The sequence below is a fragment of the Rhinopithecus bieti genome, unplaced genomic scaffold, assembly GCF_001698545.2.
Source record: "Rhinopithecus bieti isolate Rb0 unplaced genomic scaffold, ASM169854v2 scaffold_11565, whole genome shotgun sequence".
NCBI lineage: Eukaryota > Metazoa > Chordata > Mammalia > Primates > Cercopithecidae > Rhinopithecus > Rhinopithecus bieti.
Window position 1 is genome coordinate 2,435,840 of NW_016807049.1, and position 21,981 is coordinate 2,457,820.

The 21,981-nt window shown below is 38.7% G+C and overlaps 1 long non-coding RNA gene across 2 annotated transcripts in view; it reads right to left on the reverse strand.

The window, feature by feature from the left end:
* The window catches only part of LOC108534420 (uncharacterized), a 226,256-nt gene that overhangs the window by 192,465 nt on the left and 11,810 nt on the right, over nucleotides 1-21,981 (reverse strand). Inside the window, exon 1 of one of the 2 annotated variants that reach the window (XR_001886969.1) lies at nucleotides 205-242. The exons of the other annotated variant lie outside the window; for it this stretch is intronic. This is a non-coding gene — a long non-coding RNA (uncharacterized LOC108534420). Of the gene's footprint in view, nucleotides 1-204; nucleotides 243-21,981 lie in introns of those variants that run through there. 2 annotated transcript variants of the gene reach the window in all.

The following is a 21,981-nucleotide window of genomic DNA, read 5'->3' on the forward strand; positions in this document are numbered from 1 at the left end:
AATCAGAACTTGAGTTTTAATAGATCATATTTACAGCCTTTCTCCTTTGAGGACAGAGCCAGAAATACATCACACTGTGACTTTTTCTAGTGAATCACCAAACCTGGGGGTGATCTTAAGGCCCCCAACACAACTCCCCACAGGCATATAAGCCTCCTCTGCAAGTTGGCAAAAAGAGAATTGTGATAATATGAAACACATCACCTGCCACCTGAAGATCACTCTAGCTGAGCAGAACCCAGACGAACTCAACAAAGCCTGTTCCTTCAGCAAGCCTTCCAACAGCTGGACGCTATGGGAGTAATATAAATAACATTTATAATGGTCCCAGCATATACGTTAAAGCAGCCAGGCGTGGTGGCTCACACCTGTAATCCTAGCACTTTGGGAGGCCAAGGTGGGTGGATCACGAGGTCAGGAGATTGAGACCATCCCGTGAATGGTGAAACCCCGTTTCTACTAAAAATACAAAAAATTAGTCAGGCATGGTGGTGGGTGCCTGTAGTCCCAGCTACTCGGGAGGCTGAGGCATGAGAATGGCGTGAACCCGGGAGGCGGAGCTTGCAGTAAGCCGAGATCACGCCACTGCACTCCAGCCTGGGCGACAGAGCAAGACTCCATCTCAAAAAAAAAAAAAGAAAGAAAGAAAAAGAAATATATGTTAAAGTGTATTATTATTTAAATAGCAATTTGACTCTGGCTAGGAATTCCAGTGCTATGTTGACCAGAAGTGGTAAGAGTGGTAAGAGTGGGCATCATTGTCTTGTTCCTGTTAGTAAGGGGAATGCTTCCAGCTTTTGCCCGTTCAGTATAATGTTGGCTATGAGTCTGTTATTATTTTGAGGTATGTTCTTTCTATACTTAGTTTGTTGAGGGTTTTTTTAATCATAAAAGGATGTTGCATTTTATGAAAAGCATTTTCTGCAGCTATTGAGATGATCATATGATTTGTGTTTTTAATTCTGTTTATGTGGTGAATCACTTTTTTTTTTTTTGAGATGGATTTTCGCTTTTGTTGCCCAGGCTGGAATGTAGTGGCACGATCTCAGCTCACTGCAACCTCTGCCTCCCAGGTTCAAGAAATTCTCCTGCCTCAGCCTCCTGAGTAGCTGGGATTACAGGCATCTGCCACTACACCTAGCTAATTTTTGTATTTTTAGTAGAGACAGGGTTTCACCATATTGGCCAGCTGGTCTCAAATTTCTGACCTTACGTGATCCACCTGCCTAAAAAAAGTGATGGTATTACAGGCATGAGCCACTGTGCCCAGCCCACATTTATTGATTTATGTATGTTGACCCAACCATGCATTCCAGGAATAAAGCATACTTAACCGCGGTGAATTACCTTTTTGATATGCTGCTGGATTTGTTTTGCTAGTATTTTGTTGAGAATTTTTGCATCTATGTTCATCAAGGATATTGGCCTGTAGTTTTCTACGTTTGTTGTCTCTGGCAGATTTTGGTATCAGAGTGATGCTGGCTCTGTAGAATGAGTTAGAAAGAAGTCCCTCCTCCTCAATGTTTTGGAATAGATTCAATAGAATTGGTACCAGCTCTTTTTTGTATGTCTGATAGAATTCAGCTGTGAATCTAAAGCTCTTTTCTTTATAAATGACTCAGGCTCAAGTATTACTTTATAATATTGCAGCTATGGACTAATGCAGTGAATTGCTAGGCTGGAAGCCCAAACTGGCTTGGAGCAGCAGAAGTGGGGCCATCACATGGTTTTCCACCCAGGTAGTTCCTGAGGGAGCACAGAGCTGTGCCCACCCTCAGAGATTAAGCAGAAATGGTCCCTGTGTTGGAAGCTTGAGCTGAGCCTTGCCTAGCAACGAGGAATAAGGCACCATGACCATAGTCTCTACTGAGAATGCGGCAGCTGGTGCTGGGCTGCTCAGGGATCCAGGGCCTGTGAGGCTCCACATGGGAATGAGCAGTGCCTCTGCAAAAACTCCAGGAGGCTCTCTGTGCCAGTCTAGAGGCCCAGGGTTGTCGGAGGCATCTCCCATGTCCGGGATTGTGAAGACCCATGTGGGGAAGTGTGGATCCCCGGGGACTCTCACTTGCCCTTTCCACATTTGAGAAAGATTCTCAATGCCATTCCCAGAGGGGTGGCTGCCAGCTTCGCTCCTTTCTATTCTCTGTGGATCCTGATTCCTTGGTGAATCTCAACATGGTCTCCAGACGATCCACTTTAAGAGTCACTACTTAATGGCAACTTTGTTTCCTCTCCGTGAGGGTGGCCCACACCATTTGCTTCTAGTCAGCCATATTGAACTATCCCCTGTGTTTTCTATTTAATGCTAGGATTTCACTAGATATTTAAAGATAAATAACAGACGTAGCATCCTTGACTTCAGTTACCACATAATTTTAATGGAAAGGGAATAAACAAAGCCCCAAACTCCATAAATAGAAAAGTTTAAACGTGTAGGTTTTCATGGGTTTACCTAACACAGCCTAGAGAACTGAGAAAGATTTTCTATTGAGGATATACATGTATAGAGTCTTACCAAATAACAAATAGAAAAAACATTAAAAGTCATAAAATATAAAATATTTAATTTCAAGATATATAAAATAATAAATTTAGTAATTATTACCATATATAACTATTTAATAGTCAAAGCAATGAGTGGTTGTTTGGATATGCCCATATGAATTAAGTTTGGCTGCCTTATTTTGTAAATGTCACAAGTATATAGATAAATACAAATACACAAAGTTTAACTCTGACAATGCATACCGATCTGAAAGGAAAATAAGGAAGGATATTTCCTGATTTGTTTGCAATTTTTACAAAGAAACTAGAGTGAGTCATCAATTACATTACCAGATATGGATTCTGAGACAAAAACGCAAATAATTTTCTACAAATGGCAATAATTTGGTTCGAAAAATTAAGGATATTTAAAATTTTGCATCTGATTTGCATCTCTGAAATCATTATGACTGTTGCAGCAAAAAGAATATGGTGTTCTACGAAAATAGCTGAATGTGAAATAAAGGAAGTCCCAGGCCATGGTCGACTACCAACCATAGATTTCAAAAGGATTAAAGCCACCAGAGAGAACCTTTGCAAGCTCCATGTATCACATCTAGTCTTCTGAAAACTCTTATTTTGTTCTAATTTAAGATAAAAACAAAGTAAGATACTTTAGTACGTTTTTATATGAGCTATTTGCCTGTTAATATATTTCTAATAAGCAATTTTCTCTTTAAAATATTTTAATGTGGTAAAATATATATAACAGGAAATTTGCCATTTGAACTATTTTTAAGTATACAATTCAGTGGCATTAAGTACATTCACAATGTTATGTAACCATCACCACTATCTATTTTCAAACCATTTTCATTACCCCAGACAGAAATCCTGCCATCCTTAATTAATTACTCCCCATTCTCCCCTCCTTACAGTCCCTGCAAACTTTGATTCTACTTTCCGTCTCAGAATTTGCCGGTTATAGATATGTCTTACAAGTGGAATATGGTATTTATCCTTTTGTCTGGCTCCTTTCATTTTCACTTGTTTTAAAGTTTTGTCCATGTTGTAGCATGTATCAGGACTTTATTCATTTATGTGGCTGAATAATATTCTATTTTATAGATATACCACATTTTATTTATCCATTCAATTGTTGATAGAATTACGGTTCTTTCCATCTTTTGACTATTGTGTCTAATGTTGCCATGAACATTAGTATACAATTATGTCTTTAAGTCCTGTTTTCAATTCTTGCGGCTAGATACTTAGGAGTGGAATTGCTGGGTCTTAGGGTAATTCTGTTTAGCTTTTTCACCAGCAGTATATGAAGTTCCTAGTTTCTCTAAATCCTTGTCAACAGTTCTCACATTTCATTTCTGTTTTTGTTTTTTAAATTATAGTCATCAGAGTGTGTGTGAAATGGAAATGGCATCTCATTGTGGTTTTGATTTCCATTTTCCTAATGACTAATGAGTGCTTCTCATGTGCTTATTGGCCATTTGTGTATCTTCTTTGGAGAAATTTCTATTAAGTCCTTTGCCTATTTTGTAGTTGGCTTGTTTATCCTTTTGTTGTTTAGTTTTAGCAGTCTTCATATATTCCAGATATCAAGCCTTTATAAGATATGATTTGCAAACATATCCACCTCCCCAATTCTGTCGGATGCCTCTACTTTCTTGAAAACGTCCTGGTATGCAAAAAAGTTTTAAAGTTTGGTAAAAATCAAATTCATCTACGTTTTCTTTTGTTTTTCATGTTTTGGCATTATATCAAATAATTCATTTCCAAATAGAAAGTCATGAAGATTTACTCCTATGACGTTTTCTAGGATTTTTATGGATTTAGCTCCTATGTCTTTAAGTTGTTCATGTATTTTGAGTTAATTTTTGTACATAAGATGTGCTAGCAGTCAGCAACTTTCTTCACTGCTAGTGTACGTCTCTACCAACACACTCTGTGTGCCAAAGACCCTTTAAAACTTTAAAATGGGAATGATAGTTGTGTCCTCTTTTTACTCAGGAGCATTTTAAGACATAAAGAAATAATACAACTGAATTATTTTTTTTTTCTTTTACATAATTATCCATGTATAAATTGTTATTTTATACCATGTCTCACTAGAGGCAAATTTTTTTCGTGAAACTAATGAAGCTTAGACTCAGGACCACAAGTTTTTAAAGGCTCCTTCTAACACCCTGGGAAAGATCTTAGCACTACATTCCATGCTCACATATATTTGTAAAGTTTGCAAATGTAAGATAACTTTCTGCAATTGACTAATACTGCAGTTTCTTTCCACTGCAGTTTCTTTCCACTCACACTTTCCCTGCTACACTTACCTCATATTAAGTGGCGCTGAAATAGTCACAAGCATTTTTAAATCCACCTAAGTAGAAAATACACCATATAAACTACAATTTAGAAAGATATTTAGGTATTTCAATTTGTGTGTGTGTGTTTTCTTTTTTTTTTTTTTTTTTTTTTTTTTTGAGACGGAGTCTCGCTCTGTCACCCAGGCTGGAGTACAGTGACGTGATCTCGGGCTCACTGCAAGCTCTGCCTCCCAGGTTCACGCCATTCTCCTGCCTCAGCCTCCCGAGTAGCTGGGACTACAGGTGCCGCCACCACGCCCGGCTAATTTTTTGTATTTTTAGTAGAGATGGGGTTTCACCGTGTTAGCCAGGATGGTCTTGATCTCCTGACCTTGTGATCCACCTGTCTCGGCCTCCCAAAGTGCTGGGATTACAGGCGTGAGCCACTGCACCTGGACCAAATAAATTAAAGGCCAGGCACAGGGGCTCATGCCTGTAATCTCAGCACTTTGTGAGGCCGTGGCGGGTGGATCACGATGTCGGGAGTTCAAGACCAGCCTGGCCAACATGGTGAAACCCCATCTCTAGTGAAAATACAAAAATCAGCTGGGCATGGTGGTGCGTGCTTATAATCCCAGTCCTCGGGAGGCTGAGGGAGGAAAATTGCTTGAACCGGGACCTGGGAGGTGGAGGTTCAGTGAGCCGAGATCACGCCATTGCATTCCAGCCTGGGCTAGAGTGAGACTCCGTCTCAGAAAAAAATAAAAATAAAATTAAAAAAGAAATTAAAGACTCCTGTTTAAAGTACCTTCTTTTGCCATCCTTACATTTATTTATTAAAGAACAGAAACAATATTTTGATAAAAATGTAATGTGAAATTAAGGTAACAAAGATGAGTGATGAAATTAAAATGAATGGTTTGATAGCAAGAAGCTAATTATAACCCCCCAAAATTTTCAGGTTTTGCCAAAAACAATAATTCATTAAAAAGAAGAGATAAATTGTGAATCAAAGTATGAAGAAGCTTTTGACTTGTTCCACAAGTCCAGTTAATGGAGAGAAATGAATCATATGATCACAGTGGAAATTTCAATTTTCAGTACCGATTGAAGAAAATAACGTAAAATTTGTATCTATATAATGAGGATATTAATGATAAACTTGCAATGTAGATTGAATTCCAAGAGTATTTGGGAGTGTTCTCTGTACAACAACTTGAAATACCTTGAATCCTCTTACTCTTCATATATAAAAGAAACTTGATACATGGTTTCCCAAATTTGACAACAATCCCAAAACTTAACATGCCACCACTAATATTGAGTTGTTAAGGTGAAACTTTACTCAATTATCACTAGTGAAAATATAATTGATAAACCATGTTAAAGACTCATTTTATTCTCTCTACTTTTGTTTTTGTTTTTGTTTTTTGAGATGGAATCTGGCTCTGTCACCCAGGCTGGAGTGAAGTGGCACGATCTCACCTCACTGCACCTCCTCCTCCTGTGTTCAAGCGATTCTTCTGCCTCAGCCTCCCAAGTAACTGGGATTACAGGCACCTGCCTCCATGGCCCCACTAATTTTTGTATTTTTAGTAGAGATGGGGTTTTTCCATGTTGTCCAGACTGGTCTCAAACTCCCGACCTCAGGTGATCCATACGCCTTGGCCTCCCAAAGTGCTGTGATTACAGGTGTGAGCCACCACACCCAGCATATTCTCTCTACTAAAAATAGTACCACATCATCATTGTCACATGAAGTGGCCAATAAAATTCTCGCACTCCAGAAATGTAGAAAAAGTATATAGAGATAAGTTAGACATTTGATCAAATCATGTTATTTTTCTGAATTTTATATTTGTGAAATTAGGCAGCTTTTCAAAATTTGCAATTTCATATGAATTTTCTTTTATATAAATAAATATTTGCTTTTCTATGTTTAATTTTGTAATTTTTAAAATATTTGTATGGAGGACCCTCAAATTTTTATTTCAGGACCCACAAATTCTGTCTTCCTATGTCTTCCCCTGGCTTGCTTCTTGCTTTCTTTCTCTCTCTCTCCTTCCTTCCTTTTTTTTTTTTTTTTTTTTTTTTTGGTGGTTGTTGTTGTTGTTTTGTTTTTTGAGACGGAGTCTCATTGTGTCATCCAGGCTGGAGTGCAGTGGCACCATCTCGGCTCACTGCAACATCTGCCTCCCAGGTTCAAGCAATTCTCCTGCCTCAGCCTCCAAAGCAGACGGGATTACAGGCATACACTACCACATCCAGCTATTTTTTTATTATTATTATATTTTTGGCAGAGATGGGGTTTTCGTTGGCCAGGCTGGTCCTGGTGATCTGCCTGCCTCGGCCTCCCAAAGTGCTGGGATCACAGGCGTGAGCCACTGTACCTGGCCTCCCCTGGCTTTCTTAATAAATACAACTAACTGAAAACGAACAGTGTTTATGTGATGTGTACTTGTGGGTGTGCGTACATGAATGTGAAAAACAGAAAGAACGAACCAGAAAAAAACTGAAAAAAAAGTCTTTGGTCCAGGGAATAAAGTCTAGAATGTCTGCAATTCTGGGAGACATATTTGTTTTCTCTAGCAGATTATCCAAAAAAAACAAGAAAGCAAGTGAAAAGATGACCAAGAACAGAGAGAATAAAAAAGGGACAGTGAGGGAAAGAAAAGGAGGAGAACATGGGAGGAAGGAAGACAGAGAGAGATACTGAGAGTCCATGAGATTGCTTCTGGCTAAACAGAGAAGCCTGTGCGCGGTTCAAGAGTGACAAGAATGATCTGCCTAGGTGAAGATACAAACTTAAAGTGATGGAAAAGACTGAAGTAAATGCATTCAATGGAAATCTGGAAAAATTGGTGAGATGTAAGTTGTAAATTAAGGAAGTATGTTCCAGTTTTCCTAAGCCGCATGAGAAAAGAATTTGGCATCAGAATCTGTGGGTGAAATCAGTAGATTGTGATGGCTGATGTTACTCAGGGAATCCCAGGCTAATATTCAAATACATTATTCAAGTATTATTTTATGTAATATAATGCATTTGTACACCTTTATTTTAAGAATTATGGATCTGTATTTTAATGTTTCTGGATATTCTGGGGAAGAGGATTTTATCAGTGCAAGAATATTACATGATTCAAATTACTGGAGAAATTTATGTAATCATGCACTACAAACCCACATCCATAAATACATACTTTTTGTATGTACGTATTTATTGTGTCTTAGTCTATTCCCGTTGCTATAACAAAATACCAGAGACAAGTTTATATATAAATAATGGAAACTGGCTGGGCACGGTGGCTCACTGCCTGTAATCCCAGCACTTTGGAGGCCGAAGCGGGTGGCTCACGAGGTCAGGAGTTCAAGACCAGCCAGGCCAAGATGGTAAAACTTCATCTCTACTAAAAATACAAAATTAGCCAGGTGTGGTGGCAGGCGCCTGTAATCCCAGCTACTCAGGAGGCTGAGGCAGGAGAATCGCTTGAACCTGGGCGGCAGAGGTTGCAGTGAGCCAAGATTGCACTTTTGCACTCCATCCTGAGTGACAGAGTGATACTTTGTCTCAAAAAATAAAATAAAATAAAATAAAATAAAATAAAATAAAACAATGGAAATTTATGTCTCACAGTTCTAAGGGCTGCAGAGTTCAAGATTAAGGAACTTGCAGATGCTGGTAAGGGTTTTTTCCGTGCTTCCAAGATGGTGTCTTCTTGCTGGGTCCCCACGTGGCAGAAGGGGCACACTCTATGTCTTCACTTGGTGAAAGAGGGGAAGCAAAGGACAAAAGGTACTTGGGTACCCTCTTCAACCTCTTTTAAAAGACTCCATCCCTTAATACTATGGCTTTGGGTTTTAGGTTCCCACCTGTGAATTTGAGGTAGACACACACATTCAAACCACAGCATTCTGCCTCTGGCATCCCAAAACTCATGGCCTTCTCACAAGCAAAACACATTGATTCCATCCCCATGGCCCCCAAAGTCTTAACTTGTTCCAGCACCAACTCAAATGTCAAAAGTCCAGAGTGTCATCTAAATATCAGCCAAATCAGATGAGTGAGATTCAAGGTATGATTCGTCCTGAGACATATGCTCTACCTGTGAATTCAATAAGCTATTGCTTTCAAAATGTAACGGTGGCCAGGCATAGAATAGACATTCTTATTTCAGAAAGAAGAAATAGGAAAGAAGAAAGGGGGAACAGGTCCCAAATAAGTCTAAAACCCAACACAGCAAACATTATTAAGACTCGAGGTTTGAGAATAATCTTTAACCCCATGTCATGCTTTTTAGATACCCTGGACAGGAGTTTGGCCCCCAGGGCTCTGAGCAGCCCCATCTCTATGGCTTTGCTGGGTGCAGCCCCTACAGCAGATCTCATGCATTATCGTCATATGCTTGCAGCTCTCCCAGGTTGGAATTGCACATTGGTGCCTCTTCAGTTCTTGGGGATCAAGAGTGGCCCCACTCCCATGGCTTCACTAAACATTGCCCCAGCTCCCATGACTCCTCTGGCCCATGTCCTAGTGGGGACTCTCTGTGGCAGCTCCATGCCTGTGGCAGTTCTCTGCCTGAGACCCTGAAGCTCTCAGAAACATTCTTTGAAATCTAGGTGAAGATAGCCACGCCTCCACAGCTGGTGCACTCTGAGTACCTGAAGAGTTAGTTAGCAACACGTGGACACCACCAAGGTTTACCAGCTGTGCCTTCTAGAGTGGTTGCCCAAGCTGCACCTGGGCACACTTAAGCCAAAGCTGGGCTGGCTAAGGAATGCTGTGCCAGAAGGCAGGGAGCAGAGCCCAGGGGCAGCGACAGGCAACAAGCCCCAAGGTCCCACAGGCTCCCTGGGTCTCTCCTTTGAAGCTGTTCTGCTCTCAAGGCCCTGGAACTCTGGGCCTGAGATGGGAATGGTAATCTCGAAGATCTCTGCAACACTTTCGGAGCTATTCTTGCCTTTGTCTTGATGAATAGCATCTGGCTTCCTTCTGTGCATACGCATCTTCTTATCAAATGGCAGCTTGATGATGATTCAAAACATCATCCAATGTAGAAAATATACAACATGATTAATACAAACTTCCTTGTGTTTTTTGTAGTACTACATCATATTCATCAATGGACTATACCGGTTAAAGGCAATTTAGGGCCTATTATTAAGATGACTAAATGTATAATTTCATCTCAATATTATCTAATTTATTGCCTCTTCTACCCACAAATGAGAAAAACAAACAAGCCAATTCTCTTGGCATTTTAGTTGATTAATTTGGCACAGCCTATCATTGTCTGCTTTGGTTTTAGCTTTTTGTGTGTAAAGCATAATTCCACAAAATTCAGCTGAATATTTCTAGTACACCATAGCTGAAGTCACACAGCAAAAGGAATCCCCCAGAAGAGAACTGATAAAAGAGCCTCAGCAGCCATTTATTCAACTGAATTTTTGGTACTTGTGGCGGTCAATTTCATTTATGTGTCAACTTAACCGGGCCACTGGGTGTCCAGATATTGAAATGTTATTCTGGGTGTTTTTCTGAGGATGTTGTTGGAAGAGGTTGACATTTGAATCAGTAGACTGAGTAAAGCAGATTGTCCTCTCTAAGGTGGGTGGACCTCATCCAATCAGTGGAAGGCTTGAATAGAACAAAAGGACTCACCCTCCCCAACGTAAAAAAGAAATGTTTCTAATGTCCTTTGACCTAGGACATGGGCTTTTCTCTTGCCTTAGGACTTGAAATGAAGCATAGTATCTCTTGGATCTTCAGCTGGCTGACTCACCCTGCAGATTCTGGGCCTTGCCAGCCTCCACAATAGAATCTTATTAAAAACTGATTCCTTATTTTATATATAAAAATAAAGGAATTTTATATACATAGGTTTTATATGTGTATATTTTATATATAATACATATTACATATAAATCAAATGTTATGTGTATTATACAGAATATATAATTACATAATATATGTCATATATATGATACATATTGATTCTGTTTCTAGGGAGAACCCTGGTTAATAAAGTCAGACTAAGAATTTATCCCTAATGGAACCAATAATGAATGGATTTCCCTGGCTTTGTCATTTGTGGACTCAAATTTCTATTAAGATACCTCCCAAATCTGAGGTTTGATAGCAATTAGTTGTATAATTGCCAAGTAAAAGGTGGATTTTAAAATCTGTTAAAATTCCATTAAGGAAACAACACCAATATTAATAAGTAACATTACAGATTCCTACATTTTAGAACAAAAGATGTTAATTCACATTTACAAATGTCCTCAAAGACACACAAGTCAGTGATCTTCCTGGTAATAATCATAAGATTGTTTATATAGTATAAGCAAAAATACGGTACCTTTGTTTTTACTGGGTTATAAATATCTATTGAGCATAAGAGTTGATAAAATGAAGAAATATGTCAATTTCATGCCAAACTCTCATGGTTGAATATGTGGAAGGGAATATCATAATCATCACACCAATGAAAGACACATTGGAAGCTGCCCAAGAGATAATGGTCATGGCTAGAAAGACAGTAAAAGACATGAAGAATCGGAGTGAGAAGCAAGTACCATTATACAGAAAATAAGAAACGTTTTAGGTGTTAGAATGAACATTACAGCTATGGAAGACAGACATGAGAGCTCATATAAACAAAACTGAAGTTACAAAAAAATGAAACAGGACATAGAAAAGACAACTAATCAGGTATTTTACCAACACCTTACTTGACAAAGACTTTGTACATTTTTTTATTATGAGTTCCATCTAAATTATAAACTCCTCAATTGCCAACCCCAGCCTTGTATGGCCCACAATACCTGCCCCAAGGTCCCGCCAGGAAAGGTGCCACATGAATGTGCTAGATTAATACAGTGTAGCCTGAAACTCAAGGGATGCTGCTTGGATTTTATTTATTAAAGTCAGATGTTGATATTAAGCACACGATAATTTTCAAAATTAATATGTTAACAGGAAAGCTGTGCTGACATGCAGCATGATGTGAATTTTATCATCTGAAATCTGCTGAGATGTTGGAGCATAATTTTATTTTATTGCAGACATTTGCAACTACCACAGCATACTTACTTCCCAGTTTAATAATGGACAGCAGGCTAATGCTCCATCTGTCATGCAGCACTTTGCCTCTACATGTGATCTTGGTGAATTCTGAAAGACTGAGTCACTGGAGTGGAAGCAAGTATCTTTTTGACACGAAAAATGCTACTTGTGTATATTCACTTGTGGATTTTTGCACATATTCCAATTCTATCTGTATAATCACCCCATACTAAAACTACTAAATGAAGCCTCAGGTGACTTGGTTAAGACTCATACTACTTAAAGTTCGAGTGGCCAAATTTAATAATAACAACAACATAGGACACACAGTTAAATTCAAATTTCAGATAATGAACATATTTTAGTATACGTATGACCTGTGTAATATCTATTATAGTAAAATCATTTTTTGTTCTTTATCTGAAATTCAAATTTACCTGAGTACTTTGTATTTTATCTAACAAGTCCTTTTGGAGTAGAAAAAAGCCTCTTTCTTATGTGTGCCATGATTTAACTTACTGCTTCTTGAATACAAAAATCAAAATAATGTCAAGGACAAACATGAAAAGGTTACTTGTAGTGGTCAAGTACAGAAGGGAAGGACATAGGTGTGCAGCAGCTGGCAGTGAGGACTCTGCTATGGCCATTGGAGGACATCTGTCCAGATGGCCAGGGAATGATGTTTGAGAATACGAGACAATGAAAATGGAAGGCAGGAAAGGCAAATTGGAATAAAAACATACAGCCACAATGGAGGCATCTACATGGCAGGCAGAGTGTGACACTGAGGACAGGCATCTCAGGCTGTTTCTGACTCATTTGACTTCACCATGAATGGACAGCAGCACTTTAGGTTGTGGGGGGGAAAAAATAGACTCCAAGATGTTCAGAACTCCTAGATTCATGCCTTAGCTCTGCTATTGATTCACCAGTGTCATTTTGAGCTGGTCTTTGACCATCTTGCCTCTCAATGTCTTGGAATCTAATGAAAGAATAATATCTGCTACCAATGGCTAGGAGGACAAAATGAGATAAAAACTGTAATCCATTGTATAAATATAATTTTACATGCTTATTCTATCACTCATTAGTATGAGTAAAGTATTATGATGTTATTGAAACTAAATTCTAAAGATACAAGACAGAGTAAAGGTAAAGGGATTTATGCTATGACACTTTTTCATTAGTAAATGCAGTTATATAGTCAAGCCCTAACTAGTTTGTATGACTCATGTTAGAATTAATAGGGAAAACTCTTTCTTTAATTCTCTTAGTTTATTATGTGGAGGATATTTGTATTTCATAGTCTTATTAAGTTCAGGCAGAATAACTACACCACCACATCACTGGCTCATTTATTGCCCAATTTAAAATTATTACTTCTATCAAATTTATATTCTTACATACAGGGAATTTAGCTTTCTTCTCTCATTACAAGCAAAAAGAGATATTTCAAAACAACAATTTTATTTTCTACTATCCAAAAATCTCAAAATATGTGAAAAAAAAAAAGAATAGATAGAAACTAGCTGCTTCCACTGGCATTCATCTTTTTTTGGATTTGAACATTACTCATGAAGCTCATTTGCATTCAATAAAGAGTGACACATTCTCTTCAAAGGAACTGCCGTAATGCAAAGAGCTACAATAAGCTCATTCCATGTAGAAAACCTAAGTCCCATTTTTCCTCAATACTCATCTACTGAACAAGGTCAGGAAAATGTTGAAAGCAATTTCACATTTATTTGTTCCAGATAAATGGAGAAATAAAATGTGACAGGAGCGAGAAAGGCAGAATAGAAAAATCAGATGGAGTGAGATTGTCAAATCTTGGCTATATTTTCTCTGTTCCGAGTATAAAGTAATTGTGATTTTTTTTCCTTGACATTTCACTCCGTAATTACACAGGTGTCTAATATTCAAATACAAACTTCCAATTTCCGAGATGATTTCTCTTCATATGTTGTTAACAGTTTAGGCGAGGTGTATCACACGTTTCATTCTTGCATATGATTTCCCCCCCCCGGGAGAACTTACTTGCGTTATTCAGATGCTCATAGTCACAAATGTCGGCGGAGGTTGTTTCAGTTGGTTACAACAAAATAGAAAGAGCAGCACATTCGTGGGGCCCAGCGCCATGCATTCGACTTCCTCTGCTGCACAATTATCTCCTATACAACTTAGTCTTGGTCCATTACCTACATAGCCATGGGCCACAGAGGGCACACCATAATAAAGTGTGAACAGGCAATTCAACAGGCTCACTTAACAAATATTAATGAGTGTCTCCTATAAGGTAAGCAATGTGCTGAGAACTACTAGAAATGTGCCCATGGATAAGACAGATGGAACTTGCATTCTAGGAAAAGGTGGAAGGAAGGAAAGAAGGAAGAGAAAAAGTACCTACTTTGTGGTCTAGAGAAGGCATTGATGAGGGGCATGAGCATATAAATAAAGAACCGAAGTGAATAATAGAAGGAGATTTCTCCTAGATAGAATGGTTAGCAAACATCTCTCTGAAAAAGGAACATTTACGCTGAAAACTGATGTTTGGAAATTAGTTAGCTATTGCCACTATTTGCATGGCAGTTTACATTTTATACTGTATTAGTTCTTTGGATATTATATCTAGTGTGTCAAATTAAGCCAGGTCTTCTTCGTTGAGACAACACAAATCTGGAATGTGAGCATACAATAGACGCATAACGAAGTTTAATTTGATTCATAAAAGGCAGTGTGCCTAGAAAACGAACAGGATAAACAAGATAAAAGATTGTATTAATGCCTTTGGAAGACATTTGAAAAGCGGATAAGAAGTAAACAAACAAATCGGAGGCTAACAACAAATATTTACTATGCAAATTTTGGTTAGTTTGCTTGAGTTGCCACAAAGATTAAATATCTTCAGTATCCAGAAGGACGCCATACCTTTGGTAAGGCCTATTGGTCACCTTTCCCTGTCCCTTCCCCCCACCACCACCTATAACCCCGTATTTCATAGAGGATTTCATAATGTAGAGGAGAAATACATATTTTCCGATGCGAAGCCCATGATCTAGGTGAGGCCAATTAGAGCACTACACTTCCTCTTCACAAAAAAAGTAAGTTTAAAGATAGCCTCATCATCTAAACAGATGCAATGAGTGAACTCTGAGGACTTTTCTGTGTGTTTGGGAGCCCAGATGCTCACCGTCTTTATGACTGGTGTGATATGTAGCAGTGAAACAGAAACCACTGTAACTATTTATTATATATGTGGAAAGACCACAAGAACAAGGGAAGAGCCCAGTGAATTGGAGATATGAGCTGGAGCCTTAATCAAACTACCCTGAAACTTGCATTACTTCTACATGTTTCAGTTATTAGTCTCTGAGTGGAGCCAATGATTCCTACTATTATTTAACACAATTGAGTTATGTTTGCTATTTAAAATGTCTTATCTCGGCTGGGCGCGGTGGCTCACGCCTGTAATCCCAGCACTTTGAGAGGCTGAGGTGGGCAGATCACAAGGTCAGGAGATCGAGACCATCCTGGCTAACACAGTGAAACCCCATCTCTACTAAAAATCCAAAAAAATTAGCCGGGCGTGGTGGCGGGCGCCTGTAGTCCCAGCTACTCGGGAGGCTGAGGCAGGAGAACGGTGTGAACCCGGGAAGTGGAGCCTGCAGTGAGCCGAGATTGTGTCATTGCATTCCAGCCTGGGAGACAGAGTGAGACTCCATCTCAAAAAATAAATAAATAAATAAATAAATTATAATAATAAATAAAAATAAAAATAAATAAAATGTCTCATCTCTATTCACGACCCGGCCTCTTGATAGGAGTCTTCTCCATATTTAAACTAACTGTCCCTTCTGATAACTCTGGTTCCCCTGTGCAGACAACTGGATTTTTTCTCCAGCTTTACACTTTATTTCCATCTCTGTGGCCTCTGAAGGTTATTAGACCCTCCTACCATAAGGAATTGATCAGCGAGGCAGCATCATACCCTAAATGAATGAACAAACCAGGCCGATGCTCATGGACTCACTTGGGCCTCAGACTGCACATCCTCCGATCCTACAAGTTTTGAGACAAGTATTATAGTGAAAATGACTAAAACAATCTCTCCAAGAATATAACAGGATTGAAATCTGAATAAGATGACCTTGGCCTACTGCCAGACATTCTGAGTTTGATATGATTTTTCTAGAAATGGGTTGTATTTTAGAAAATAAATTACCTCAAATCTAAAGATTTCAGGGCTTGAAATTAAATGACTGCCGATGTCCTGTATGAATACTAACTTTAAACTAGCTTGAATCACATGTCTCTGTGGAGATGAGACTTTCTTCTAGCACCTGGTAGGATGATCACTTCTGGACAAGTTCAATAATATATGGAATTATTCATGAAACCAACATTTATTAGTGTTCCACGTTGTATCAAACACTATTCTGGATCCTATGAAGTCCATATCAAGAATAATAAAAACTTGCCTCTACTCTCAAGGAATCTATGTTGTGGGAAGGACAAACAAGGTAAAATGTAGTAACAGTGCAGTGTGGTAAAAGTACTGCTTCATAGAGGCATGTGTTACACAAATGCATCAAATATGGCACATCTATATCGGTTACTAAATTGTTTATTTCTTCACAGCAGCCTGAGATCCATTTATTTGCTCAAAAGCCCACTAGTACCAAACTCAAATTTTCACACATCCAATTATTTTAAATATCACCCAATTAAGCAGATTTTTAGCCATTTAGAATCTGCCAGCTTCTTATATCCCGCAAAACCACACCCAATATCTGCTAGCCCTGCCCATGGATATGATAAAACCATGGGGCTAGAGCAATTTCCAAGCCACTGCTGCCCTTCCGGAGCTTTCTGACTCAGAAGTGCCCTGCCAGGCTACTGAGCAACATTACCTAGGTGCATAAACCTCCTCTTGATCTCTTTGACCCCAGGAGTCTCCTTCCCCCACTCCTTTTCTAGATGGTGGGCTCCCACACCTTACCCTCTGGAGGTATCATGCTGGGAGGTACTTTCCCTGCCTTCATAACTACTGAAGTAAAGTTGGTGCTTGCTGCTGCCACCTCCTGGCCACATATTTTTTCTTAATCAGTCCTGAAATCCTCTAAGTGACTTCCTCCAGCACTTAATCAGATTAAGATGAGAGAACACAGGAAAGTTGAGGAAACGGGTGAAGTTATGATGGGTTTCCTGGAACCGAAGATTGAAAGCTAAGTAGGTGTTCTCTTGTCAAAGAAGGGGATAAGGACAATCACCGCAACGGGAACAGAATGTGCAAAGTTCTAAAAATGTGGTACATTCTCCGTATGATCCTAGAGGAATTCAACGAGGCTGCAGCATCACAGGCAGGATGATGAGAAATGAGACCAGACAGGTTCACAGTAAGTAGGGCATGTACCTCATACCCAGGGGTTGATATCATTCTGGCAGCAATGGAGGCATGTGAAGCAAAGGAGTGAGTGATCAGAATTGCATTTTAGAAAGATCACCCCGGCAGCAGTGCGGGAATGGTTTTGAGGAAAATAGTACTAGTAAAAGGTTGTAGGAAAAAATAAGCCGTTATAATAATATCAGTAAGAAATTATGATGCCTTGGGCCAAGGTGTGATAGAATCTATGAAAACTACACACACACACACACACACACACACACACAGTTTGTATATTTAGTTTATATTATATATCATTTATATGTATATTATAGAATCTATTATAATATATAGTTTATTATATATTACTATACACAACTATATATAAACTATATATAAGTAATATCATTATTAAGCTATATATTATATATAATAAACTATATCATATATCTTATACATTATAAAAAACACATATATTTAAGAAAATAACTAAAAGGATTTTTTTCTAAAGAGGATAAAAGGATAACCTCCCAGAATCTGGCTTGAGCAAATGAATGCATTGTAGTGCATACACTGAAACTGAAATAGAGAATTCAGAAGGAGGCAGAGATTTTTTTGTTGTTGGGGCAACGTTAATTTCAACTTTGGACGTGTTGGCTTTGAGGTCTTTGGAGCCATTCAAATTGAACTTACCATAAGAGAGCTGACCAGAGCTGGGGATCCAATATTCAGAAAAGAGGTCTGGGTATGAGATAGAAATTTGGGTCCTGTGTATGAACAGTAGTTGAAGGCAGATGTAATAGGAAGGTCCAAAAATAGTGATAAAATATATGAATCAAGGATGAATTCCCGGGGAACAACGACATGGGATTAGTGACTCCAGGCAGAAGAACATGCAAAAGAGACGTAGGCAGAATGCTGTGTGGAAGTGAAGAGAGAAGGAGGACACAGGGAGAGGGGAGGAACGGACAGTTTCCACAAACTGTTTACAAAGTCAAACAATTTAACAATTATAAATGTAAATAACGGACTTTTGTTCTTTACTTGGAAGTGTCAAAATATTGGGATCTCATCATTGTCTTGGAACTGTGCTCTCCACAATGTGGAATGTGGTCCACATGTTGTGGTCCTAGGGTTGTGGTCTGAAATGCAGCTTCTATATCTAGAAACTATAAGTCAGTGGTCTAAGTTGGGGATCCAGAAATGTGGGTTTCTTGACTCCCCAGGCTTAGCTATGCATGTTAATCCTACTTCCTCACAAGGAGATTGAATTAAGAACCCTCTTAAAATGAGGAAAGCAATGGAAAACCAGGATTTAAGATACCAAAGCTCTTTAACCCTACTTTCTGCAAGGTACTCAGACCAAGATCATAAAAAATAGCTAACTATAAAAGAAAGACCAACCTAGCCATCAGTTTCTGAGTCCTATTGTAAAGGTAGTATGTTTGGAAAACAAAATATATTCATTTTTTGAGCCATTGTCTCTATTTTTAATGATAAAAAAAGACTCATAAAATGATAATCTATGTTGACAATAAATAACAAAAGGAANCTCCTGCCTCAGCCTCCCGAGTAGCTAGGACTACAGACTCCCACCACTATGCATGGCTAATTTTTTTGTATTTTTAATAGAAACAGGGTTTCACCATGTTAGCTAGGAAGGTCTCGATCTCCCGACCTCATGATCCGCCCACCTCGGCCTCCCAAAATTAAACTGTTCTTTCTTAACATGATGGTTAAAGAAGAAATAAGCCATTGAATGACCAACTGCTATGATGGAAATAACACAAGAAGCTTCATTAGTTTAAGGACCACGCCAGCCTGAGTTGTCACAGCATGCCACTGCTTGCGACAATGCCTGATAGATAAGGTACCCAATAAATATAATTGTGATAAATGGATTTGATTAATAGTGTTCAAATACACATCTACCGTATACCAACCCTTTGGCATTGAGAAATACATTTTACCTCTCTCAGCTGATTTCCCTGGAAGCTTGTTCTAACATTACATAGCACATTGCATGAAAAGTGACTTACACAGCATAAGCGGTCCATACATGCAGAGGCGGATTGACCTTGAAGCTAAGGAGGCTTAAGTCAGGGCTCTTGCTTGCACCTACCCCTTCCAGGACCCTGCATGAGGCCCTACCAATGAGCTAACATGGTTCTGTGTCTGTATAATGTTTGCAAAAATAATAGTTTTATATTACTTGTATTTAGAAATGTCTCTTAAATGAGCTTTAGGGCCCACAAAACTTGTTGTTACCATGAATATATAATAGATATTATTACCAGCATGTGAGAAATAAATTATATATAACCTAGAGAAAGTTCTTTATACATAATTGGTTTGCAATAAATGTATTACTTTTGTGTATTTTAAGTTGTTTATTTATGACGTAACATGTTATGGCAAGGTTATATGGCGATTTATAAATACATCTAAAATAAGTTGCAATAAAAGTAAGTGGAAAAAGACATCAGAACACAAGTTTTCTAACAGAGGAATATAAATTCATACACTTGTTGGCAGTCAAGGCAAAAGGGAACTAAAATCCAGTACTTATTCAACAGTGTCTGTAACACCATGGCAGAACAATTGCTAAGTAGAAACTCAACTATTTCCAGTGTGAAGTGAAGTATTCATTCTCGATATTTTTCTTTAAACAAAGACTACAAATCAATGAACAATGTCTTCAGGGTATGATTAGAGTATAATCAGCAACTCATATAGAAATATTAAAACCCCTTTAAAAAAAGTGTGATCATCATTACAGCCCTATCTTTTATGTGTTATAAATTATTAGTAGGCTGGGCACGGTGGCTCACACCTGTAATCCCAGCACTTTGGGAGGCCGAGGAGGGTAGATCACCTGAGGTCAGGAGCTCAAGACCAGCCTGGCCAATATGGTGAAACCCCGTCTCTACTGAAAAATACAAAAATGAGCCAGGCATGCTGGCGCATGCCTGTAGTCCCGGCTACTCAGGAGCCTGAGGCAGGAGAATCGCTTAAACTGGGGAGGCAGAGGTTGCCGTGAGCCAAGACTGCACTACTGCACTGCAGTCTGGGCGACAGAGCGAGGCTCCATCTCCCCCCCAAAAAAATAAAAATATAAATAAAAAATGTGTAAAAGGATGTGAAAAAAGAAAAACATTTATATGTAAATTGAGTGTTGAATAAAAGTGATTAGCTGAGCACAGTGGCACACACCTGTAGTCCCAGCTACTCAGGAGACTGCAGTAGGAAGATTGTTTGAGCCCAGGAGGCAGAGGTTGCAGTCAGCTGAGATCGTCCCACGGCACTCCAGCCTGGGCAACAGAGCCAGATCCTCTTAAAAAAAATTGATGGAGGCGACAGGACAGGCCAGTTGATGATGGATAATGTGCATTGTGAAATGGAGCTACATTTGGATGGTAATAATTATAGCTAAAAGAGGAAGAATTTATTGTGTAATAATGTGAGTGGGAAGGTGGTTAGAAACAGATACAAACATTTGGGTTGGAAAAATTGATTCAGGAAGTATCTATATAAAATTATAAGAACTAACCCACCATCGTTATTTTCAAGTCTGAAATATAAAGTAGCCAAGAGGCCCTGGTACTGAAGCTCAGCAATGTAAGGAATGAAAGGGCATTCCACAAGGAAGTAATGGAATACCTTTGATCCTTTAAGGGACATATTTCTGTCCTAAGAAAGCTCGATTAAAAATGTGATATTTTCTGGCCAGGCGCCGTGGCTCACGCCTGTAATCTCAGCACTTTCGGAGGCCGAGGGAGGGAGATCACGAGGTCAGGAGATCGAGACCATCCTGGCTAACACGGTGAAACCCCATCTCTCCTAAAAATACAAAAGATTAACTGGATGCGGTGGCGGCGGTACCTGTAGTCCCAGGTACTCGGGAGGCTGAGGCAGGAGAATGGCGGGACCCCGGGAGGCGGAGCTTGCAGTGAGCCGAGATCGTGCCACTGCACTCCAGCCTGGGCGACACAGTGAGACTCCGTCTCAGAAAAAAGAAGTAATATTTTCTCTGCATAATATCTGAAATTGGAATCCCCTCAATCAAGGATAGGCAAATTTTCTCTATAAAAAGGCAAGAGAGTAATATCTGGGGTTTTGCAGGCCATAGAGTCTCTGTTGCAACTACCGCATAGTGGTGAAAAGCAGCCATAAACAATAAGTAAATGAATGGTCGTACCTATGTGCCAACAGAAGTTTATTTGTAAACACTAAAATTTAAATTTGCTATAATCTTCTTGTGTCACAAAATGTTATGCTCCAAATTTTTTCAACCACTTAAAATGCAAAATCATTTTAAATAGTGAACTGTTCAAAAAGATGTAAGGCTGGATTCCGCCATTAAGACAGTTTGCTAACCTCTGCACTAGATATGACTTAATGAGATTCCTTTTTCCACCCAACACTGTAATAATCTTAGTGAGTTATAATTTATAATGAACATCAAAATAGATGGTTAGAAATAAAGTTCTAATTTAGTTCAAAATGTTTTTTATTTTAAACAAAAACAAACGGCATACCAAAAGAATAATGTATCATATCTTGAGAAAGTATTTTAATAACATGAGGTAAACTTGTTACATTCCCTGTTGGAATTTTGGAAATAAGCACCAAGAGATCTTATATGTAAAAGTCTTAGCCTTCTTTGAAATAATTTTGAAATAAAAAAGTCTCCTTCTTTTCCATCTGCATATCTATTTAATGCCTGATTC